Raw genomic sequence first — 22988 nt, 5'->3', positions numbered from 1 at the left:
ATCCCTACATTTGACAAACTTTAGAATACTATGGGTCACTATGACATGCCTATCTCAGAAGTGGCCCGTTGTCATGGGTGACACCTTCAGCCAGTCCCTGCTGATAGTCCACAGCACTTTGAATGCAGGGGTTTTGGAGCCCAGATCTGCAGTGTTAACGTGAGACTACAAGTCCCAGAATCCAACATGCTTTTTGTTAAAATTCCAGGCCTGGTTTGCCGTGCATGACGTGGATCACGTAGAAGCCACGCAAGTGACCTTGGGTGTCCCTCAGCCACAGGGTATGAAATGTAAAGCTGCCACGTGACGGCATTTCAGCACTTTAGTTTGAGGGGAGTTAACTTTTCCCGCATTCTATGAATAACCCGATGTGGACAGAAGAATACCCGCATGTACAGGCACATCTTACTGTAGACATGACCACCCCGCTTAATGCACAAACGTCCATAAATTGTAAACTGACATTGCCCTGAAATGCAAAGCCATTCAGCTCGGAGATGCAATGCATCCTGGGATGTCGGACGAAAATCTGAGCAGGTGGAAAAATGGAACATGGATTTGCTAAAGCGTTGATTAGCGCTGCCCGAAGGGAACACGGCCAGCGAAGGCAGCCGCTGCCAGCCACCACTGGAACAATATTAGCAGATCAAACGAGTCAGGTGATCAATAATTAATCACACGCGCCTGGCAAAAGGAGGACTTTTCTTTCTGTTAAAACACCAATTTTAAACCGGTTGCGAGACGGAAACGAGAGGGTTCCGTTGGGCTTTCGTGCACTGGGAATCCAGCGCTTAATCACAGAAAAGCTCTGACACCTGCAAAATGCAGATTAGCAGCGTCGACAGACAAAAGGCCACCTCCGCCGCAGATCAAAGGCAGCGAGGTAGGAGACATCTGGAGGTACAGTCTCTGTGAGGGAGCATTACCATAATGAGTGAGTAAGCAGCCTGTTTTAGCATCACCCCCTTTGATCTACCGAGATGACATTTTATTTAATCAGGGGCAGGCCGCAATGTCATTGTAGGGCTGTTTTAATAGCTCCGCCTGCCTTGTGTTTGCCCATTTCGAGAAGTAACCATTTGGAGTGTCTGTTTCTCATACTTTACCCCAAAATTGTATTCCCTCCAAGTGTAGGCAGGGTGAGCTCTCGCCACGGCAGTGTAGGGGTCTGCCACAAACACGGCTGTCCAGCTGCGGCCCATGCAGGTAAAAGCTGTCTTACCTGCGGTGGGGCAGGTGGTGGGGGATTTCGACAGACGATGACGAGGGAAAATGAATTATTTATTTAATTTTCCCTTGTCATCGTCGATCGAAACCCCACACCCTCAACCAGGCCTCGCCGCTCTTACCTGCACGGGCCGCGTCTGCGGTTGTCAGGGATGGAGATGCGGTCCAGAGACTAAAGGGTGGCCTATAGAGCCAGGAGGTGTCCCCTTCATGGTGCTAACTTAATTGCCATGGACTTCCGTTACCGTAATCAGGAAAAACTGGGAGTGTAAAAGATCAGTGAAGCCTGAAGGTGGGTGAAATATAACCCTGTCCTCAGTCCTTTAAATGGGAAAAAATAAGTGCAGGTACTCACCTGAAGGAGCGGTGGAGTGTGGGGCGGGCATAAGGGTGGAGCAAGGGGTGGGCTTAGGTTTACGACCTTCCCAAGCTTTATATGCAAGAAATCTGCATGTGGCGTAAGAAAGTCGAAGTATCTGTCCAAGAGTTATGACACAAATATCCATTTATATAGCATTTACTAATAACTGTTTATTACAACTCAAAGTTACCCTCTTTTATATCAACCTTAAAATAACAAGAAATTGAGGAAACAACACAAGGTCCCAAATGTATGTCTTGTCCTTTGCTGCAGCTCCCTGACACATGGTCATAGCTCATTAAGCTGTATGACAAGGAATTTAACTTGTGGCCTGCAGGTAATACAAGGATCTCTGCAACAAAAACCGTAACCAACTGAGCTATCTACATAAAAAACAAATCTTTTCATGTTGTGCTTTCCGACAAGAACATTGACTCTCAAGGCAACTTTATGGTAAGTTGAACCTTTGATTAGAATGGTCTCTGATCTTTCTAGCATGTGCATTAACCATGTCCTGCATATGTGCACTTGAGGCATCAGAAAGGCGCAGTGTGCAGGTTGCATACTCTGCCAGGATGGACCTTATCCGATATCTAAACAGATTCCAAGAGATAGAAGGATTCCATGATAGCCCAGAGGAATGAATAGAGCCTATGCCAGAAGCAGTGCCCTGGAAGGATTTCTTATTCACAACAAAACTGTGGTCATTGTTATTTGGTTATATGGATGATGTGGGGGGACACCCAAAAAATTATATGGACAGGGGCTTGGTAGCTCCCAAGTGGTTAAAAGTTATGTGGCATGTATGTTCAAACCAGTCTCTGATTTTTGCTATCAAAGCTTTGCAGGCGGGAATTTTTAAAATACCTTACTTATAATGAGAAAAGGGAGCTACAAGTCCCAGAATTCAAATGCATTGCTAGCTAAAATCCAGAACTGTCTGAAAGTGTAAGACATTTCATGGAGCCTCCTGTCGCATTTGGGTTATGTCTGTTTTCCCATACAAAATAAGGGGTTTCAGTACACCAAACCACTCTGCAAAAAGTTTTTAAAAACCTGTTGCGTTTTAGGTCTTTTTTTGTTTGATATCAATCATAAAATTGGTGGAGAGGGCAGGGATTTACATTCAAGTCATAAGGTTTAATTTAAATTGCTGATGCGCTAAGATCTTTAGTCATTTAAAACAAAGGGCATGCTAAAAAGCTGTACTGCCTAGAAGAATGCGCCCCACACCCTTGTCTGTTAGTTTTACAGTGGACTTTCAACTCACAATGTGCAAGATCAAAGGGGAAACCAAACACACTGCTGTTGGAAGACTTGAAGAGCAGCACAACAAGATTGCTGTGTCCTGGTGACAAGAGCTGCTGTTCTGGCACTATTGTGTGAGTTTAGCCCAGGACTGCACAGTAAATCAGTGGGGATCATGTGAAAAGTACTGCCTAGGCACTAGAAAATGAGGACCATCACCAGTGTCAAGGCAAGCTCCCTATGAGTACCAATACTCTCCTTGTCTGAGGAGAAATTCCTGTACTCAAGGGGAGAAAATTAAAAAGTGCAGGTACTCTGTATCAGTGAGCACCAGCCCATTTAAAGGACTGCCTGTCCTGGTTTTTCCACCAAGAGCAAGTCGCATTCTGAGACTTTTAGTTTCTCTTTTAACATTGAGACTCTATACTCAGGAGGAGGAAATTAAGTAGTGTTTGTTACATTTAGAAGTTACACTGTCCACAAGTATAGCGCACATGCTTTTGTATAAAAGTATTACAAAATAGTAATTCACCAAAGTAGGATAGATATTATCCAAAAAGCCCCCAAAAATGCAAAAATGAAACAAAGCCAATAAGATTCAGTCAAAGCAATCCAAAGTATGCAGGAACCATAAACAAACACACACAAACTGTGTATTAGAAAAATAAATGTTCCAGGGAATCCAGAAGAAGAAAATCAAATTAAAAAGCATTGTTTTACTATAAACCAAAAATGATTAAAAAAATAAATAAAACGTATACTACAGATGGCCATAGCACTTGATCGTAGACAAAAACCTGTAAGGTAAAATGAACATCCCAACCGAAGAAACACAATACACTCCAAAAAACACATATACATAACAGTTGATCATTAAAACATAAGTAACATAACAAAACAGTAGTTTGTAGGCAAACCTACAAAGTAATGAAAAACAATAATAGTGTTGCTATTTAAAATACAACAAACCCAGAAACAACACTACAACTAATTTCTCGACCACCTTCTATCCTCAAACCCCTTTAAAATGCTTTAAAAAGCACTTAAATGTTCCAAGGAACAGCAGCACCTTACTGAAACCTGGTTCCAGGAAAATAGACTAAAGTAATACAAATAGATTACAAAATGGAAGGTAGTGGTGAAATGTTTTCTAGCTAAAGGACACTAAACAAAAGACAATCTCCCCTTAGAAACAAATGGGAAATATTGTAAAACTGTGGAACAAATGTATACATCTTTTTAGAATATACTAAACATGTAAAACATGTCAAAATAACTTATTATACAGATTTAAAATGTATAAATTAAAAATAGTATAAAATATATACAATTATTTAATATACACTTAAACATAAGATGAAATAATATTGAAAATATTCTGTAATGATGCCAAATTGCATAACTATGTACCGTTCGCAGCAACATTCTATCGCAAGAGCACAGGAATAAAGCTAACAGCTATAACACAAGCGACTGCTGCTCACACCAGTTGTTTTTCTTGTGCTATTTTCTTTACAGCAAAATTGATTTTGCACTAAAATATATAGCTAAATGAGGGCTTTGAATCTTGTATAATTTTGCTTAATATCACTTAATTTCCTCCAACTTTTCCTGAAATTTTTCATAATTATGAAAAAGCAAATTAGACATATTTCCAATTACCCAACTTGGGGCTCCCTGATTCTCTTCCCAGCTGAGCATCAAGCTGACGAGACTCTAGAGGGGGAATAGCCGTAACCTTTAGTGAGATGCCAAATGGAGGAAACTTGAAATCCAGTGGGTGGAACCTGTCTCAAGGGAGTGCTGCCACTTGACCCTGGGGGAAGTGCATGTGTACTTTTGTTGATAAAGCTGACTTGGAGCTATAAAACACCACCAACATTATACACTCACGTACTTGTCTTCTGGAGAGGTGAACTGGCTTCGACTCGAGACACAGCACCTATCACTGCATCGTGGGACTGAGCAGCTGGCTTCATCCATCTCATCTCCCTGTCACAAAATGGTAGTAGTAGACCTAAGTGGGACTTTCACATAAAGACCTTCTCCAACTGAGTTTTGCTTGCCATCAAGACTCAAAACTGAAAGACCCAGGCCATCAGTCGAGTCTAAGGTGATGGAATCCATCAATAATAACCAGAGGGTCAAAACTAGGGGTGGGCGTAAGTGACGTAATTCTCTCTAGCGTAATAACTCCAAAATTACTTGTAATTATGCGGAATTGTGTGAGAAGTGTAATCCAGCATTTTTAGCCCTATGTTTTTTTAATGCAAAATGCACTCTTTCTTCTAAAATGTGCCAGAGGATGAAATTTGTGTTATGAAAATAGCACTAAATGCTACAAGACACAAACAGCAGTAGCCAGCACCACTCACTATCTCTTACTTTGTTGTTCCTGTACTCCTGCAGTAAGATTTTTGCCCTGAATTAATATTAACTGCTCAAGCTAGCATAATCACATAATTTCACATCACAAGACTAATGTGTAGGGGGCGTGGCTTGGCGCCTGGGACGCATGGCGGCGTCCGGGTGAGGCTCTAGGTGCGACCTGGCGGCACCGCTTTACCTGATTTCCTAATGCGGGCAGAATGAAGCTTACGAACGTCGGAACACCCGCTGGTTGCTGCGCAGCCCTCTTCGACTCCGTTTCATAGCGGAGCGTGATTAATTTCCATGAAGTGAGTTCCTGTGTGGCGGCGACGCGTTTTCACGGCCGCCATTTTGTTTTTTCCGAACTTGTGCTGAGGAACTTTTTAAGAGGTGGGCTTTATTTTTGAGCTGCTAATTATGCCTGAAGCGCTCAAATAAGTGTGCTTTCACACTCTTTTCCATAACTTTCATCACCAGAAGCTGTTATTTTTTATTTATAGCCATTTCCAAGGTATCTGAGGAGAGGCACTCATGGCAGCCATTTTGTAGCCTATCCCTCGTCTCTATGCCTGCAGTGTAATTTTCCCTTTTTCCATTCGGCGCTTCTTTTGTGCATTTGGCTATCATTTGCTTAGTATTGACCTGATACTTGCTGGATATATCGTTGCTGTGGGGTGTTTGACCAGAGTTGTTATCTTTCTGGTTAGTGCCTGCTGTGGCTTTCTCTCCTTGCCAGTGGCTCTTATTTTTAATGTGGCCACGTTCTACCCCCTTTTTGAATAGATCTTGTGCTTGGATTGAACTCTATGGTTAGAATAAAAGGCACTTTCTCTAAGCAACCCACGTCTAAGCATATCTTCATCCAAAACTCAAAAATTTTCACTGCATTTTCTAAATTAGAGGATTCCTTGTTGTCTCCAGCTCAAAACTTTACGACAAATATGGATCCCTCTCCCCCACCAGCACTCTCTGGAAAATCCGTCACCAAGCGTCTAAAACAAAATCCTCCTTCTCCACCTAAAACAATTTCACCTGTTTCCATGGAGACGCTGTTGGAAGAGATTCGGGCCCTTCGACCCTTTATGGAGGAAACGAACAACAAATTACAAATTCTCACTGATACTTGGTCTCAACTTGACACAAGAATTACAGCAGTCGAGTATAACATGTCTTCCCTTAAATATACCGCTACCAGTGTCTCTCAACTTCAATCTCAAGTATCCGTGCTCCAGCGCCAAGTTGAGGACCTTGAAAATTGAAATAGACGGAATAATCTGCGCATCTATGGTCTGGTGGAAGGGTCGGAGGGATCAGACCCTCCTGCCTTCTTTAAAACTTTCCTACCCAAGATTCTTCATATGCCAGAAGGCACCGCTCTTAACATTCAACGAGCCCACAGATTAGGTCATCCTCCCTCGACTACTTCATCTTCACAGAGACCGAGAGGTGTTATCTTGTATTTCTTGGAATACACGGACTTACTGAAGGTTTCGTCAGAGGTTAAGTCTTCTCAGCGCGCCACTTGGTCTGGCTCAACTCTGTTTTTCGCGCAAGATTATGCCAAGTCTACTGCTAACAGACGTAAGGCCTTTCTTGGCATGAGACCTACTCTCCGTTCCATGGGAGCGCGCTATGGGCTCTTTCACCCCTGCTTATTTAAGGTCACGGTCAATAACAAGACGACAACCTATGAGGATCCGCTGCAACTACAGAGTTTTATAAACTTTAGCAAGACGGATGCTATGGATGCTTCTTGATCTTCGTCCTCAAATATTACTTGACTTCATGTTTTCTCTTACAGATTCTTCATTTAATACTTTTTCTCTTTATCATCTATGTGTTATCTGTTATTTCTCTTGGCTTTGATGGTTCTGTAATTTTCACTCGGTACTTTATTGTATTAATCGCTCTATTTTACCTTATATTCATATCTTTTCATTATTTATTATATTAATCGTTCTATTGTTTTTGTCCTATTTCACTTCCGCAGATATCTTATCTTTTCGGTTTGTTGCCCCTCGTCCTCCATTTGGTCAATCCTGGACATGCCGTCTGTGTCATGTGGCCTCACCCCTCCCCCTTGTTTCCTTGAATCATCTTCATGTAAGTATGTTCCCTGTACATATGTCCTTTTTGTGTCTTTCTTATTGCCTTTTATCACTGTTCCTCTCTTCCTCTTTTTCCTTTTCCCTTTTTTTTTCTTTTCTCTTGCACTTCCCATATTCTATTCTCTATTTTCTCTTTCCTTCCTATCTGATTACTCGCAAATTCATACTTTTTGTTCACTGCTCTTTTCCCTTATTGAGTTTATCAATATTATTGTTGTTAATTTTTCCTCTCCTACCTTCTTGTTGGTATGTTCCTGAGTTCTCATTCACCTACTGATTTTATTCTAATAACTGTTTATCGCATTGTATGTTCATGGTTTAATGATTTTACTCATATTCAGTTAAGTTCAGAGTTACCACATGGAATATTAAGGGATTGAATCATCCTATTAAAAGACAACGAGTATTATCCCATTTAGCTAGATTAAAAACTGATGTTGCTTTTCTTCAAGAAACCCACCTATCTGATGCTGAAGCGTCTAAATTAAAGAAATGTTGGGTTGGTAATGTGTTTTCTTCCCCAGCTTTGGGTAAGAAGAATGGTGTTCTCATTCTATCTCATAAAAAAATTAATGTCTCTGTTATTACTTAAGAAATTGACTCTGAAGGTCGTTGGGTAATTGTTAAGTTACTTATTGATAAAATACCGTTGGTTTTCTTTAATGTCTATGCTCCAGTTTCCGTTGACAATACTTTTTGGTTGCAAATCTCTGATAAATTACTTTCACTTGATGATGATTATATTATTCTTGGCGGTGATTGTAATCAAATCTGTGATCCCATTTTGGATAGGAATTCCCCAGTCAGATTTGTAAATAATAAAATGCACTCACAATTTACTTCTACCATTCATCAAAAATCTTTAGTCGATATCTGGAGACTGTGTCATCCTGATTTACGAGAATACAGCTTCTTCTCCCCCCAACACAAATCACAATCTCGTATTGACTACCTCTTTTTAAGTAAATCTTTAACGCAACATGTATTCCACTCTGAAATAGGGTCCATTTTAATTTCAGATCATGTCCCGGTTTCTGTTGATTTTGACCTAGTTCCTTACAGCCCGTCTGCTGGACGTTGGCGAATTAATAATTCATTGCTCATGGATCCTAATTTTTCTAGCCAATTCAGTTCTTTTGCTTCAGAATTCTTCATCATAAATACAACTCATGATTCCTCTCCTGCTATGATTTGGGATTCCTTCAAGCCAGCTGCAAGAGGCTTAATTATCAATTTCGTCTCTCAGAAGAAAAAAAGTTCTGAGAAACACTCAGCTCAATTGCTTGCCCAAATTAAAAAACTAGAATATGCTTATTATCATTCTTATTCTGAAACTTCTTTGAAAGAACTTATTACTGCTAAGATCACTTTTAATAAATTATCCACGGAAGCGGCTTCTTCTTATCTTGTGAAGAGTAGTGCTCGTTACTACGGGGGTCAGAATAAAATGGGGAAATTATTGGCTAATTATCTAAAAACGCGTCGGGATAGAGTTAGGATAGATTCTCTGACTAATTCTAATGGTGACACTCTTCTGAAAGATGAAGATATCTTAACTGAGTTTGTTTCCTTTTATAAAAATCTTTACACTTCTGAGACCCAACCACTTCACTCGGACCTGTCTTCTTATTTTCAATCCATTAGTCCCCCCCTTCACAACACATTGATTTTGATTCGCTACAGATAGACATTACATTGGCAGAAATTGCCCATGCTGTGTCGGTTTTAAGACGAGGTAAGACCCCTGGCCCCGACGGATTTACCATTGAATTTTATGAACATTTTTCGAAGCTTCTTCTCCCACAACTTCTTCTTTTATTTACCTCCTTTATTGAGAATGGATCGTCTCAAGGCACTTTCCAAGATGCTATGATTTGCTTAATTCCTAAGGAAGGCAAAGACCCTTCTTTTTGTAAAAACTATCACCCTATATCTTTAGTTAATACAGATCACAACATTTTTGCTAAAATTCTTGCCTTACGTATTGACCCTGTTTTGCCTGAGCTTCTTGGACCGGAGCAGTCGGGCTTTGTAAAAGGTCGTTTATCTTCTGATAATTCTATAGTCTTTTTCAATATTCTTAGCAAGGCCTCTTCCATAGATTACCCGCTTGCAGCCATAGCTTTAGACGCTGAAAAGGCCTTTGATAGGATTGGCTGGGACTTTATGTTCCATGCTCTCAAATGGATAGGGTTCCCTCCTAAATTAATTTCCTTGATTTCTCTATTGTATTCCGGTCCCAAAGCATCTATTTTTGCTAACGGTAAGATTTCGGACTATTTTTCTCTTTCTAGAGGTGTACATCAGGGCTGTCCCCTATCCCCCCGATTATTCGTAGTCGCGTTAGAACCATTCCTCACTAAAATTAGGCAGGATGCTCAAATTACAGGTTTCCAACTGGCCTCCCATCAAGTCAAAATGTCTGTTTATGCAGATGATATTCTTTTATATTGTTCCAATCCAGACACTTCTCTTCCCCCTTACCTATCTCAGGTAGATGCGTTTTCGAAACTATCGGGGTACCGCCTAAATAGAGATAAGTGTGAAGTTCTGCCCTTTAATGTCTTGTGTCTTAAACACTATTTTACGCAAACTGCCTTTTCCTGGCAATCCTCAAAATTAAAATATTTAGGTTTATGGTTTTCCCCCACTATTTCAGAAACTTTAAAACAGAATTTTGATTATATCACTAAGAAACTAAATTATTCAATTACTAAATGGCACCCTCTTTTTCTCTCTTGGTGGGGTAGATTAGACTCTATTAAGATGATGCTTGCTCCCATTATTTTATACTCTCTTTCAATGATTCCTGTACATATCCCGGGCTATTACTTTAAGAGAATAGATCGCATTTTATTAAAATTTCTTTGGAAGGGCAAACCCTCTCAAATAGCTTTATCCACTCTTAAAAAAGACAAATCAAATGGCGGACTCAAGTTTCCTGATTTTAAATCTTACCATTATGCGTTTTCTCTAAAACAAGCCTCTCACTGGCTTTCCTCTGACTCTCCTACCTATCCTCCGATTTGGTTGCGCATAGAAAAATTCTTCACTTCCCCCTTTGGCTTTCTAGAATCCCTTGCTTTCTCTGCGAACACCTCTTTTTTACGTCATTCTGTCATCTGCCATCTTCCTATCCTTCGCTTGTTTCACTTTCTCAGCAACCTATCTGGCACAATAAATTGTTACGCATTAAAAATCGTGCTCTCTATTGGAAATCGTGGCAATCCAAAGGGCTGGTATGTATTTCTCAGCTCTTGTCTGATAATAAACCTTTATCTTTTTCAGATCTTAAATCTAACTTTGCTCTTCCTAACTCTTTCAAGAAACAATATGATCTTTTACTCCCCTCTCTCCACCAATATCTTTTGTTACTTCTACCTTTTTCTGATCTCCCTATAACATGCTCTACATTATTTCCGTTATTAAACACCTCCCCTTCTGCATCTTCCCATTACAAATGTCTATTATCTTCTTCGGCAAGGTGCAAAACGAAGACTGAATTGGCACGGGAAAAGGACCTATCGCAATTGTCTGTCTCTCTATGGGATAAATTATGGTTAAAGATTCATAAAACCTCACGGGCGGCCAACACCACTCAAACTCTTTATTTTGTATATCAACGTTTATTATATTCACCTGCAAATTTAGCTTCCTTTTCCTCTAACACCCCATCATCATGCTGGTCCTGTCCATGCTTAAGGGCTGATTTAAAACACATGTTATTTGAATGCCCCAATATTGACAAATTTTGGCATTTAGTTTGGTCTCAAAAATATTTAACACTAAGGTGTCCTTTTCCCTCCCAAATATTTTTCTAGGTTCTTTATCCCCTTCTTGGCCTTAATCCCCATCACATTTTCAGCTAATTGATCTGTTACTCGCTATAGCCTTACATCTAATCACCTCCAATTGGAAACATGCAGATAAAGTTACTTAGAGCCTGGTGGAACGCCCTCTGTTTCCATCATAGACTTGATACTAATTATGTTACCCCTGTGTCATTAGCAATTAAAAGAGATTTGCTTTGGCTCCCTCTCACTACATATTTATCTGCTTCCGCCTCTTCAAATACTTTGATTACTAATATTGTGAGAACATCAGATGATGTCCGTAAACCGCCATGATTTTTTTTCGTTGTCTTTTTATCGAGCAATTTAATGCTGTTCTACATATTATATTTACACAATTATATAATTATATCCTTTTTAAAGTTTTAATTACATGCAATGCTCCACTTTACTGTTGCATTTTGCTTTGAACATTTTTCAATTGACATTTATATTGTTTCCAACACCCCCGCCCCCTTTTTCTTCCTCTTTTCTTTTTCTTTATTCTAGGATGCAGTGTTTATTGTAACCAGTATATTTTTTATCCCTTATGATATATATTATGGTTACTTATGTTCTCTTAATGGTTTTTTGATTGCATACTGTAATATCTTTGTGGTTTCAATAAACTCAAACTTAAAAAAAACAAGAGTAATGTGTAATTACTAAAAATACTCAAATTACTCTCGCATAATGAAAATGTCTCCCAGGCCTAGTCAGAAGAGAGTTTCCCCTGCACGTCTTTCAAAACAACAAAACGGAAAACCAGTGAGTGAAATTTGATTTCCAGGGAGAGCTGAAAGAAATGAGGAGAGATGTTTTCAAAATGAGAGACCTGATCAACAACACCCTGGAATACATGGATTAACAAGTGGATGACTGTGAATTCTCACAAAAACGTGTTTTGACACTCAAAGAGCAGCATATCATTCTTCAGGGAAAATATTAAAATTTAGAAAACTGTTCCAGATAGATAAACATCCACATCTGTCCAATGTCTGCCTCTGTAAAATATGAGGAAATACAAAGATATGTCTTTGATTTCTTTGACAATGCCTTGCAGTGATGAGGACCTGATCTGAATTGACCGAGCTCACAGAACGGCTCCAGTTAGTGCAGGTAGACAGAGCACACCAGGTGATTCGGTCGCAAACATTTTTTTCAGACAAGGAGTGAAACCTGGCTAAGACAGGACAAGGAGATGCAGATGTGTATAATGGAGTATAACTGGAGCTTTACCAAGACATTTCAAAGAAGAAAATTCAAACTAGTGACTGAGGTCCTTAAAGCTAAATAGATCAATTATAGATGGGGCCCCCCAGTGGCATAAATCGAAATATAGGTGTTCGTACTCACTGTCCAAAGTACCTGTTTGCTCTGAAAAGTGCTGGTACTCTACCATTAAATGTATTGGAGCAGTGCTGAGAAGTGCAGGTACTCTTCCTTTCAAATAAAAGAAGCGCTGGTAGTCAATGCCCAACCGTACCCACCCTTCTAAAGCACTGGGGTGAGCCCTTCAGGATTATTTTCAATTGGGAAAGGAAATGAAGGACAGGGGCTTAAAGGGGCTTTTTTACTGCTTAACATTAAAGGCAACTCATGTCCGGATCTCACAAACCCTCCCCCTAATGATCATGTCCAATGAAAGAGAGTTTGTCCCAAAGTGACGTGCCGAAGGAGCATCATGAAACACAATCCAAGGGAAATTAGTGACAGCAATGAAAGTACCTTGAACCCGCAGAAAGATTCTAAGGGGATTAGTCCACAGGAGAAACCCATCAAGAAATAAACAATATCGCAGTTTATACTGCCCAGGGGACAATGAGAGCATGCTTCCCTGGATCTATGTATCTTTACTGGTGAGATGTGAGGTGTCCCAGCATTGCTACCCACTGGGAGAGCACATATGGTCTGATAATCCGGATTCTATGTCAGGACCGGAGGCTCCGATTATGCTTCTCAATCTTTACTAGGAAGCTCACAGCAGCCAATGAAAAACAAGGATAAAACCACGTGACAACCATAGAGTCTCTTCCATAAAAGGTCCCTGTCAGCACATAGAGTCCTCTTTCTTTGCTGCTCCGCAGCCAGTTAAGTACCTTATGCATTTTCTCTTATAATGTGATATTATTTCAGTGCTAATTTATTGAAAAGTTTTTACGCTGTAATTGTTGTTATTGCGAAGCGCTGCTTTGTTGCGCGATTTGTTCATTATTAGGGACTAGCTATTACGAAGAGCTGCTTTGTTGCGCGATTTGTTCGTTGGTTATTTTTACTTGAGTTATTGCTCATTTGAGGCGCTGCCTTTCATGCGCGTTCGCCGTCAGTGCGAGTGGTGTGGTCGGAGGTCTTAGCCTCCTCGAGTGTATATGTTGATTGCCATTTATTTTTCAGTAGCGCGAAGCGCTGCGGGCGTTTCCGTATCCCGTCGGTGAGTTTGTCTCACGTCATTCGGGTTTGTGGAGCGGGAGGAAGGGGAGCGAGGACGCGCGTCTACCTGACGCGCAGTCCTCTTTCACTATCTATGCGAGCCTGAGCCAGCGCGCATGCGCGGCGGCCATTTTGCCCGCGAAAATTAGTCGGGCTTGAATCGAACACAGAGCAGTGTGTTGTTACTGTTTAAGACCCGTATTTGTTCCGTTTTTCGACGGAAAAGGCTCGTTTTGGCTCCCCAGACGCCCTTCTGTTTCTACAGTCAGTGGGGCTGTATAATTCAGCATAGGCTTTGCCTAGAGTGGGATTGGTGATTTGTGTTGTGCAAGCCCTCCCTCCCTCCACATCTAAACCTTACCAGTCGGTGCCTTCATTGGTGCCTATATTGGGGGCTTGCCTGGGGTTACCACTCCCCCTGATCTCCTGTGTGAGAATATTGATTGTGAAATTTGCGGATTTTCACAAGTAATCCTCAGGGTCGTTAATTGCTCACTGTGTGGCAACTATGTCTGAATATTATGAAGAGGATTATTATTATTATGATGACGAAGACCCTTCAGGGTCCATGGAATATGACCTCGTTGAGGCATTGGACGCAGGTGTGCAGCAATCTGTTAATTCCGCATTGGTGAGGGCGATCGCGCCATTGAAGCGCCATCTTTGCTCTTACGCAAAGAAGCAAGGCTGGGTTCCATCCTCAGCTTCTCGTCCTACACCTGGGGGTAAGGCAAGAACGAATCCCCATGCTGCAGATTTCGCTAGGCTCGCACGCTCGATGGCGGAGCAGGAGCGTTCTTCTCCTAGAGAAGCGACAATTACCGAGATCTCTCAGGAGGATGATGGCCAAGATACCACACCTGATCCTACAACGGACGAGGAGGAATCTCCGCGCCCTTCCAAGAAAACACAGAAGGAGAAGCACTCTGGCCCGTCCGCATCACCTAAAGTGCTCACGTTCGAACCAGCGGACATTATCCACCCTAACTCCTCTGCCTGGCTACCACCGCAAGAGGTAGCAGATTATGTTCAGACCCATCTACGTCAAGCATTTGATACGGATGTACAGGCACGACTACGGTCGGAATGCCCGCGACCGGAGCTAGCAGATAAGGTGGCGGCTACCCCGGAGGTGGACCCGTCAATGTTGACGTACTTGAAAAAGTACTCAAAAGATCCTAAGAAGGGTTTAGACAGGTCCTGGCGATCCTGCCAAGATAAACTACTAGACGTCATTGGCCCCCTGACCAAGATTCTCGAGATCGGCTTTAGGGCCAAAGAATCCTCCGCTGCAATTAGCCCTGATGAATTGATCGGATGGGCACAGCGGGCGGTATGCCAGCTGGGCAATGCTAATTGTGCATTGTCGACGGAACGACGCAGGTCCATTCTACTAAAGTTAGATCCCAGACTGGCCGAATTATCTACGTCGGAGTCGGGCCCGCTAGCCCAAGGCCTCCTGTTTGGTCAACCCTTTCTCAAGGAGCTCACCAAGTTTGTTGCCACATTTAGTGGGCTTGACAAGGCCCAGGGTTCGTTAAAGCGGGCTTTCCGCCCGGTTTTTGGCAGGGCCGGACGCTTCCGGGGGCGCTCGTTCGGCCGGGGATACAACCAAGGCACCCAACGTGGACAGCAGAGAGGTGGTTATCAAGACAACTCGGCCAACACCTCCAATTTTTACCCTTCACGACGTTCCAGGAACAGGTTCCGCAAAGGTGGCAGATTTGGAGGAAACTCCAACAACCAGCATGAGGCCGGAAATTCAGGTGAGCCTTATTCCCTTCTCGGAGGTGACATTGGGGGGCAGAGTGGCATATTTTCTAGACAAATGGCGCGAAATTTCGCAAGATGCATGGGTGTTGCAGACGGTGCAGGGGTACAGGCTGGAGATGTACGCCTCCCCTGTGCAACACTCCCGCCCCCCCCCTCTGTATTTTTCCCGACAAGATCAGAACTTTATCACGGCAGAAATCAGTTCCTTGCTGCAAAAGGGCGCAGTGGCGCCCTCCGAACTTCACCCTCACGGTTTCGTGAGTACTGTCTTTCTAGTAGACAAGAAAGGAGGCGGCTCCCGCTTAGTGCTAAACCTCAAAGAATTCAACTCGTGGATTGTTTACAGGCACTTCAAGATGGAGGGGATCCATCTACTGCGCGACCTTCTCCAGGAAGGAGACTGGATGGTCCGTTTGGACCTAAAGGACGCGTACCTCTCCATTCCCGTTTTTCCACCTCACAGGAGGTTCCTGCAGTTTGTCTGGGGGAAGGTGTGCTACGAGTACAAGGTCCTCCCGTTCGGTCTGTCGTCAGCACCGTGGTGCTTCACGAAGCTTCTGAGACCGGTGGTGGAAACTCTCAGGGCCCGGGGAGTCCGCCTCATTATATACCTGGACGACATAATTATTTTGGCGTCCTCCCCTCAGACGGTTCAAACGCACCTCAATTGGGCGATCAATCTATTACAGAGCTTGGGGTTCATTGTCAACCCGCAGAAATCAGTGTTAATCCCCTCTCAGTCCATCGAATTTCTGGGGTTTACGATCAATTCAGTGACGTGTCAACTCATACTGCCGATGACAAAAATCAAGGCGATCAAGAAAGAGTTGCGGTCCACCCTACTCAGGCAGACGACGTCCTTGAGATCTTTAGCCCGCATAGTGGGGCTACTAGCATCTTCCATCCAAGCGATCTTCCCGGGCCCCCTTCATTATCGGGCCCTTCAGAGGCTCAAGATCCGCCATCTTCGGAAAGGTCTCAGTTATTCAGAACAGATACCTCTCTCAGAGGAGGCGAGACTGGAGATGGATTGGTGGTTAAACCACATGGAGGTCTGGAACGGCCGAGCGCTATTCGGATCGACCCCGGATGTGGTGATCGAATCAGATGCCAGCCGGTGGGGTTGGGGAGCCCGGTGCGGCACGTTGTCCACGGGTGGTCGCTGGTCGCCAGACGAACTTCAGTTGCATATCAATTGCCTGGAGCTGTTGGCTGGTTCCTTTGCGATCAGATGTCTGTCACCGCAGAAAGCAGATTGTTGTATACTCCTTCGGATGGACAATATCTCGGCGGTGCGCTACGTCAACAAGCTGGGCGGTACCAGGTCGCGGATGTTGGCGGAGATCGCCAAGGACTTCTGGCACTTCTGTCTACAACACAGAATTTCGGTGGTTGCGGAATATCTGCCCGGTTCCAGCAACCAAGTGGCCGATTGGAACTCCCGACACCTACAGGACTCCAGCGATTGGAGGCTGTTGCCCACAGTGTTTCGGCACCTCACCCACCTTTGGGGCCCTTGCCAGATAGACCTTTTTGCGTCTCGACTGAACAAGCAGGTTCCCCAGTTTTTCAGTTGGAGGCCGGACCCGGAGGCGTTGGCCACGGATGCATTCCTGCAGGAATGGCCGAAGTCCCTCTGTTACGCGTTTCCCCCGTTTCTCATGATCCCACGGGTTCTAGCACGATCAAGAACCTTTCAGGCGGAACTCATTTTGATCACTCCTCTTTGGAGGGCTCAAGCTTGGTTTCCGGTGTTACTGGACATGTGTTGCGAGATTCCGATCCTCCTTCCTCAGTTGCAGAACCTATTGCTGGACCCTCTTCAGAATCCCCATCCTTTGGTGGCCTCGGGCCAACTTCCTCTCGTTGCTTGGCGGGTTTCAGGGACAGGTGGAGTGTCCCGGGCCTTTCGCGAGAAGCTAGTAACTTCATCAATGAGGCTTGGTCGGCCAATACTCACAAGCGATATGCCTCATCTTGGAAAAGGTGGTGTGATTGGTGCGCTCAACGGGACGTGGATCCCGCTAAGGCGCATGTGTCTTTAATGGTCAACTTTTTGGCTTCTATGGCGTCCTCCGGGTTGGCCTACAGGACGGTCAACAACTTTCGGTCCGCCATATCGGCAGGGCATTTACCTGTAGATGGTAAGCCCATTGGGGAACATCCTTTAGTTTGTAAATTACTGAGGGGAGTCAGGATGGTGAAGCCCCCTTGCCCAAAGTACTCTCATCTGTGGGATGTCTCTCTTGTCCTCCGATTCCTGGAATCCTGGCCAGCCAATAGGTTCTTGTCTCGTAAACAACTCTCAGCTAAGCTGACTATGCTTTTGTGTCTCGTTTCTTGCAAACGGGTTTCTGACGTCCGAGCTCTGGATTTAGCGGGGCGTAGATTTACCCCGGAAGGGGTGTCCTTCACCTTGTCCAGGAGAACGAAGTGTAACACTGCTTCAATCACATACCCGGTTTTTCCTAACAATCCTAAACTGTGCGTGGTGCAATGTATTAAGGATTACGAGGTGAGTACTGAGGAGTTTCGTGCTGATATGCAGGGGCAACTACTTATTGCTTTGCAAAAGCCTTTTCGCCCAGTGACGCCAGCTACCTTATCGCGGTGGATGCGCTGGCTCATGAGCGAGGCAGGGATTGATATCTCCAAGTTTGGGGCTCACTCTGCGCGCGGAGCCATGGCCTCCAAAGCGTTTGTAACGGGTGTGAGCCTAGTGGATATCATGAATGCAGCTGACTGGTCTAATGAAAGTACTTTTAAAACGTTTTACTATAAGCCGATTGTCAATGTTGCTTCAATGGTGGTGGCTCAGCTTTGAACAAGCATAATCGGAGCCTCCGGTCCTGACATAGAATTAAAAATTTGCGAACATTCGTGACAAGAATTTTCAATTCTATTAAGGACAACGGAGGCGAGGATTATCCCGCCCAGAAATACATTGTCTAATGTACTGCTAACGTACTGCTATTTCAGGATTATGATACTGTATGTATTGAATCATGCTATTTTGCATTTCTGTGTATTTTTCCCCACCCAAATCTCTCATGATGTAATGCTGTTACTTTTACAACCTTAAACGGTTTTTACGGGCTGTTTCCTTTCTTTCAGGAACTGACAACAAGTAAACCTGATTGTGGTCTATCGGCGATGAATCGCTTTGCAGTTTGTTGTTTCGCTCTCAAGCAAGTTTTCTGGACCGGGATCCAGTGCGACGTTCGGCCCCGTTGGGCACACAGTTCGTTGGTGGGAGAAGACCCTAGCTGTCGGTGATCCTCAAGAGCAGGTCGTGCATGGACTTATGTACTGTTACAAAGAAAGAGGACTCTATGTGCTGACAGGGACCTTTTATGGAAGAGACTCTATGGTTGTCACGTGGTTTTATCCTTGTTTTTCATTGGCTGCTGTGAGCTTCCTAGTAAAGATTGAGAAGCATAATCCTCGCCTCCGTTGTCCTTAATAGAATTGAAAATTCTTGTCACGAATGTTCGCAAATTTTTAATCATTCATAGAATCAAGTTTCTCATTTTCACCTACCAGTGTTGACCCCAAGAGATTGTTATATTTTACTGTTTTGAATATATTGAAAAGAAAGGGAGGATGGTTGCGAAAGGGTGCACCCAATCCAAGTTGCAAATTGTAGATTGATTATGACTATCCATAACTTTACAGAGACAAAGTAACGTAAGCTTGACTCCCCAACTTCGGACTTAATAATAACCACATATTATGTGTGTGGTTTCATCCACCTGATTAGATGTCTTACCATGTTGAGGGAGATGGCAGACCTAAGGGCCCAAGTTTGTTTTCTGTAAGAAACCCACCAGGTCAATGAGGATCAAGAATGTCTGCTGTCTTTCCCCTTGAAATATCACTCATCAAGTCCCACAATGTCAGCTGTGGAGCAATCTTGGTAAAGAACCCCTTTAAATCAGCACATATTAAAAGACAGGCGAGAGGAAGACAGGTGGCAGTGATGGACATGAGGGAGCATCTTGCCTCCCAGGTCCCAGAATACTACCCCACTCAAGGAGATTTCTTATTGCGCTCAATGAATGAAATTTTAGACTTCAGAACTGGGAGGGAATCTAAACCTGATAATGACGGCTTCTCATGATCGCTCTCATCAAACGGCGGGGGTACACTAAAATGTCACTGGATGGGAAATGGGAGATAGAAGCTATGGGGTTAATACTTAGATGCTTGGCACTGCAGTCACCGAAGATCACTGATCTATCACATTTCTCAGCATCCGATATTCCAAAACCCAATAAAGACTCCATTATCTGTCTGTCATACAGCCCAATCCAACTCCTTAACATCAATAGGACAATCTTTACCAACGCTCTGGCAAACTTTACTAGACAATATACTCTATTGATCCATCCATACCAGTCCGGCATTGTGTCCATCCAAGGCTGAGGAGAATTCCAAAAAAACACTCCAACTCTTTGACATTAGAAGGAACAGGGAGAGATATGCAGTGCTTTTTTCCCTGGATGCCATTAGGTGGGGTGGGAGATGATGGCAGACACATTGTGGTCAATTAAATTTGGCTGCATTTTCTTGGCTATATTGCCACTAACTTCGAACCCCCTACTGCTAGAATTAGAGCCAGTGGAGAATTATCGGAAAGTAACTGCATTCAGAGGGGTACAAGGCATTCCTGTGCCACTTCTTTTCACTCTTACTCTGGAGTCACTCCTTCTGCAACTCAGGAGTAATCAGGATAATTAAAGGCACAATATTCAAAGGAGAGACAGGTAGGACTCTCAGAAAGAGTGGAATTACTGTTCTATATCTGGTCATTGAAGGTAGAGGGTAAGGCAGACATTATTCACTAAGTCTGTGTAGTAGAGGTCTATCTCATAGCAGAGTGATGCATGAAAGGAAGGAATTTTAAGAGTAGTCTATTTGGTGATTAACTATATTATATAATAGGTCTACCAAACTGAGTTTCCTCTAGCTTTATCTGACTGTTATAGGCACTTTTGCATCTTTGTTACTCTTATCCTATCTTTCTCTTCATCCATCATTCTCGCTTTCTCGCTCTGGGCCAAGGTTTAATAATTATAAATAAATCGTGGTCCCCAAAAGTGAGCGCAATGGAGACACGATTGCAGTCTCAAAAATGGCCAAATATCACATTTTCATTCAAATAAGTGCAGAAGAGGTGTTCAAAATTGGTGCAATTCCAAGGAAGAACTGGAAATTTTCTGATTTGATGCTCTGATTAGATTCATCACGTTTATTTATTTATTCCAGTTCCTTAATGTAGTTGCCTGAGTTGTAATCCTTTAAATGCAACCCTTGGTAATAAAAGTAATCATAAAACATGATCCACTGAATCTCTCAGGTTAAATATAAGTACCTCCACATTCATCTGTGTCTTCCTCCCACTGTACTAAAATGCAATACATGTGTCAGAAGCTTTAAGAATACTAATTTTCCCCACATGTAATGATTTAGATGATGATCTATTTATACCATTCACCAGCAACAGTGTTTTTTGCAGCTGAACACTGAAGTAATTACATCAAACTCATAACAAGGAAATTTAAGGGTTTGTGGTTTTGGCTAAACCTCATCTACTTTTTGTAAATTATTTAGCCCAACACAGAGGTTAGTGCCCACTACCTGCACCCACCAGCACAAATGCTTAAATTGTCCTGAATGTAGTCCTTGTGTTGTTCTCATTGGTCCTTCTTTTCTGCTGGATTTGGAAGACCTTATGTAGTCCTTGCATTGTTCTGATTGTTCTTTCTTCTCTTGGATTTGGAAGACCTGGTCCCAGTATTTCAGCCCTGGTGCCACTGTTCGATCTTTCAATCTCCATGCTGTTCTTATTTCTTGTGTGTATGTGCATTTTATTTTACCTCTTGACTCTTGCTGTGCCATGATAGTGATGCATCATGGTTGATATGTTGAAGACTATCTTAGGTCCAATCAAAGATATATGAGTCCAAGCGTGGACAACCTGGCAAATAAGTCCACCTGATTGGCTAGTCCAAGCACATGTTTTTAAAAGGAATCCAGAGTTTATAGGGATATTATCTAAAATTGTGTTTTCCTTTCCAAAAAACACAGCCTGAGCATTATTTAACCATGTTTCATTGGGTGCCGCGATCATAAAAAAAGTGTAACAAGTCTTTCAATAGCATCCATATTTCTACAATGTCTTTTAATGTAGGTGAGCTGGAAAGATCTGCCACTGTCACTTCATTTAAAGTTTCCCTGCAAGTTATTTTGCCTCTTCCTGAACGATTGATGTGGTGCCAGACACTTGCCAGTTCATGAAGGTCTGGTAAGGCTTTGAGTCGATCAATTACTAAGAGATTAGACATACTGCTAACATCACCAATATGACATTTTTTGTCTTCAACAAATGAAATCCAAAGATGATTACCCTGTAGGCTCTTTGGAAAGTGTAAAGTCAACCCCAAAACATTGGTATCTACAGTAGTCATAAGAATGCGCTTCCTACCTATAGCAATGCTGTGTGAAATATTGAGAACGTTCCTGGTGTTTGTTTCCTCTTGGTTGCAATGTTGCAATCCTTCTGTTTTAATTGCGACACACAAGTAGGAACATTGTACTCTTTCTTCATGTGTAACTACAGCTTTATCATTATATGATGAATCTGCTATTTGGGCAGCAAGTACATCAAAAAGGTCTTGTTTTGATCATCTTGTGGGAATTCACTGTTTTGGCTAGTTCAACTTGTCTACGAGTTCCTTTGCCCCTTTTAGCTTGCATAGAGGATTTTAGGATGCCTGCTCTATTGACAAGAAAGATGATATCTATTTGGTGCAGATTGGTTTATTAAATTTACAGGAGTAGTCCAGAAAGTTATCATCCTCATCTTGATCAATCATACGGACAAGTCCATCTACCATTTATATATTGACATCAGACTGATGATGTGTATCACACTCTTTGTCTGCTGCTGAAACCAAGTTCTAAAGACACTCAAGTAAGTCAGACTTCACTAACAGCTCAATAAACTTGGTCTGACACAGATGGTGGCTATGTTTTGTTTCCACAACTAAAAACGTTGACTGCGTCGTTACGATAAATCTGACAAGCAAAGCACAGTTTGAGAAACGCATTTCTGTCTTGTTTTTGCACATTTTATACTACTGAAGTGTGCCCATATTTTAATGTTTGTAAGATAAAGTTAAAGTTGAAGAAAGGGTATCTGTGTCTGAAGATATCAATTTCTTTGGGCTTTCACATTTTGAGTCTCTTGTTGAAGATGTGTTCTGCTCAATAGTTTTCACTGACTTTATGGAATCAAGAACAGTGTCACCCAAAATCTCAGGACTATTTATAATTAAGAGATCATCACCAGTATGTGAAACTATATTACCCATTTCCTTTATGTCAGTTGCCATGTTAAAGACTTCGTAGAGAAAGTTTTGTTGCTTGCCAGGAGTGTTATCATAGTCAGAACATTGCTCTTTTTAGGCCAGTGTGGATAGCCGCACAAAGTCATCTACAATCCTGGCTACCTCTGGTCAACACACCATCCATAGTAGTAGGGAATCCGTATTTTCTGTTAAGTCTGTTGCTCTTCCAGTGACTTTACTAAGGCATTAATATTCCAATTCATGTGCTCTATCAAGAGGTATGTTCGAA

General features: G+C 42.6%; 1 long non-coding RNA gene across 2 annotated transcripts; it reads left to right on the top strand.

Annotated features, from left to right (window-relative positions):
- The first annotated feature begins 730 nt into the window (after nt 1-730).
- Nucleotides 731-18703, top strand: LOC146858174 (uncharacterized). 2 transcript variants are annotated; one of them, XR_014979663.1, is made up of 3 exons: nt 731-883; nt 7197-7309; nt 18462-18703. It is a non-coding gene; the product is annotated as an uncharacterized LOC146858174 (long non-coding RNA). The 2 variants fall into 2 exon arrangements; XR_014979662.1 differs by having other exon boundaries at nt 731-934.
- The last annotated feature ends 4285 nt before the right edge of the window (nt 18704-22988 follow it).

Source organism: Triturus cristatus, chromosome 3_2, assembly GCF_964204655.1.
Source record: "Triturus cristatus chromosome 3_2, aTriCri1.1, whole genome shotgun sequence".
NCBI lineage: Eukaryota > Metazoa > Chordata > Amphibia > Caudata > Salamandridae > Triturus > Triturus cristatus.
This window is presented reverse-complemented; position numbering and strand designations above follow the sequence as displayed.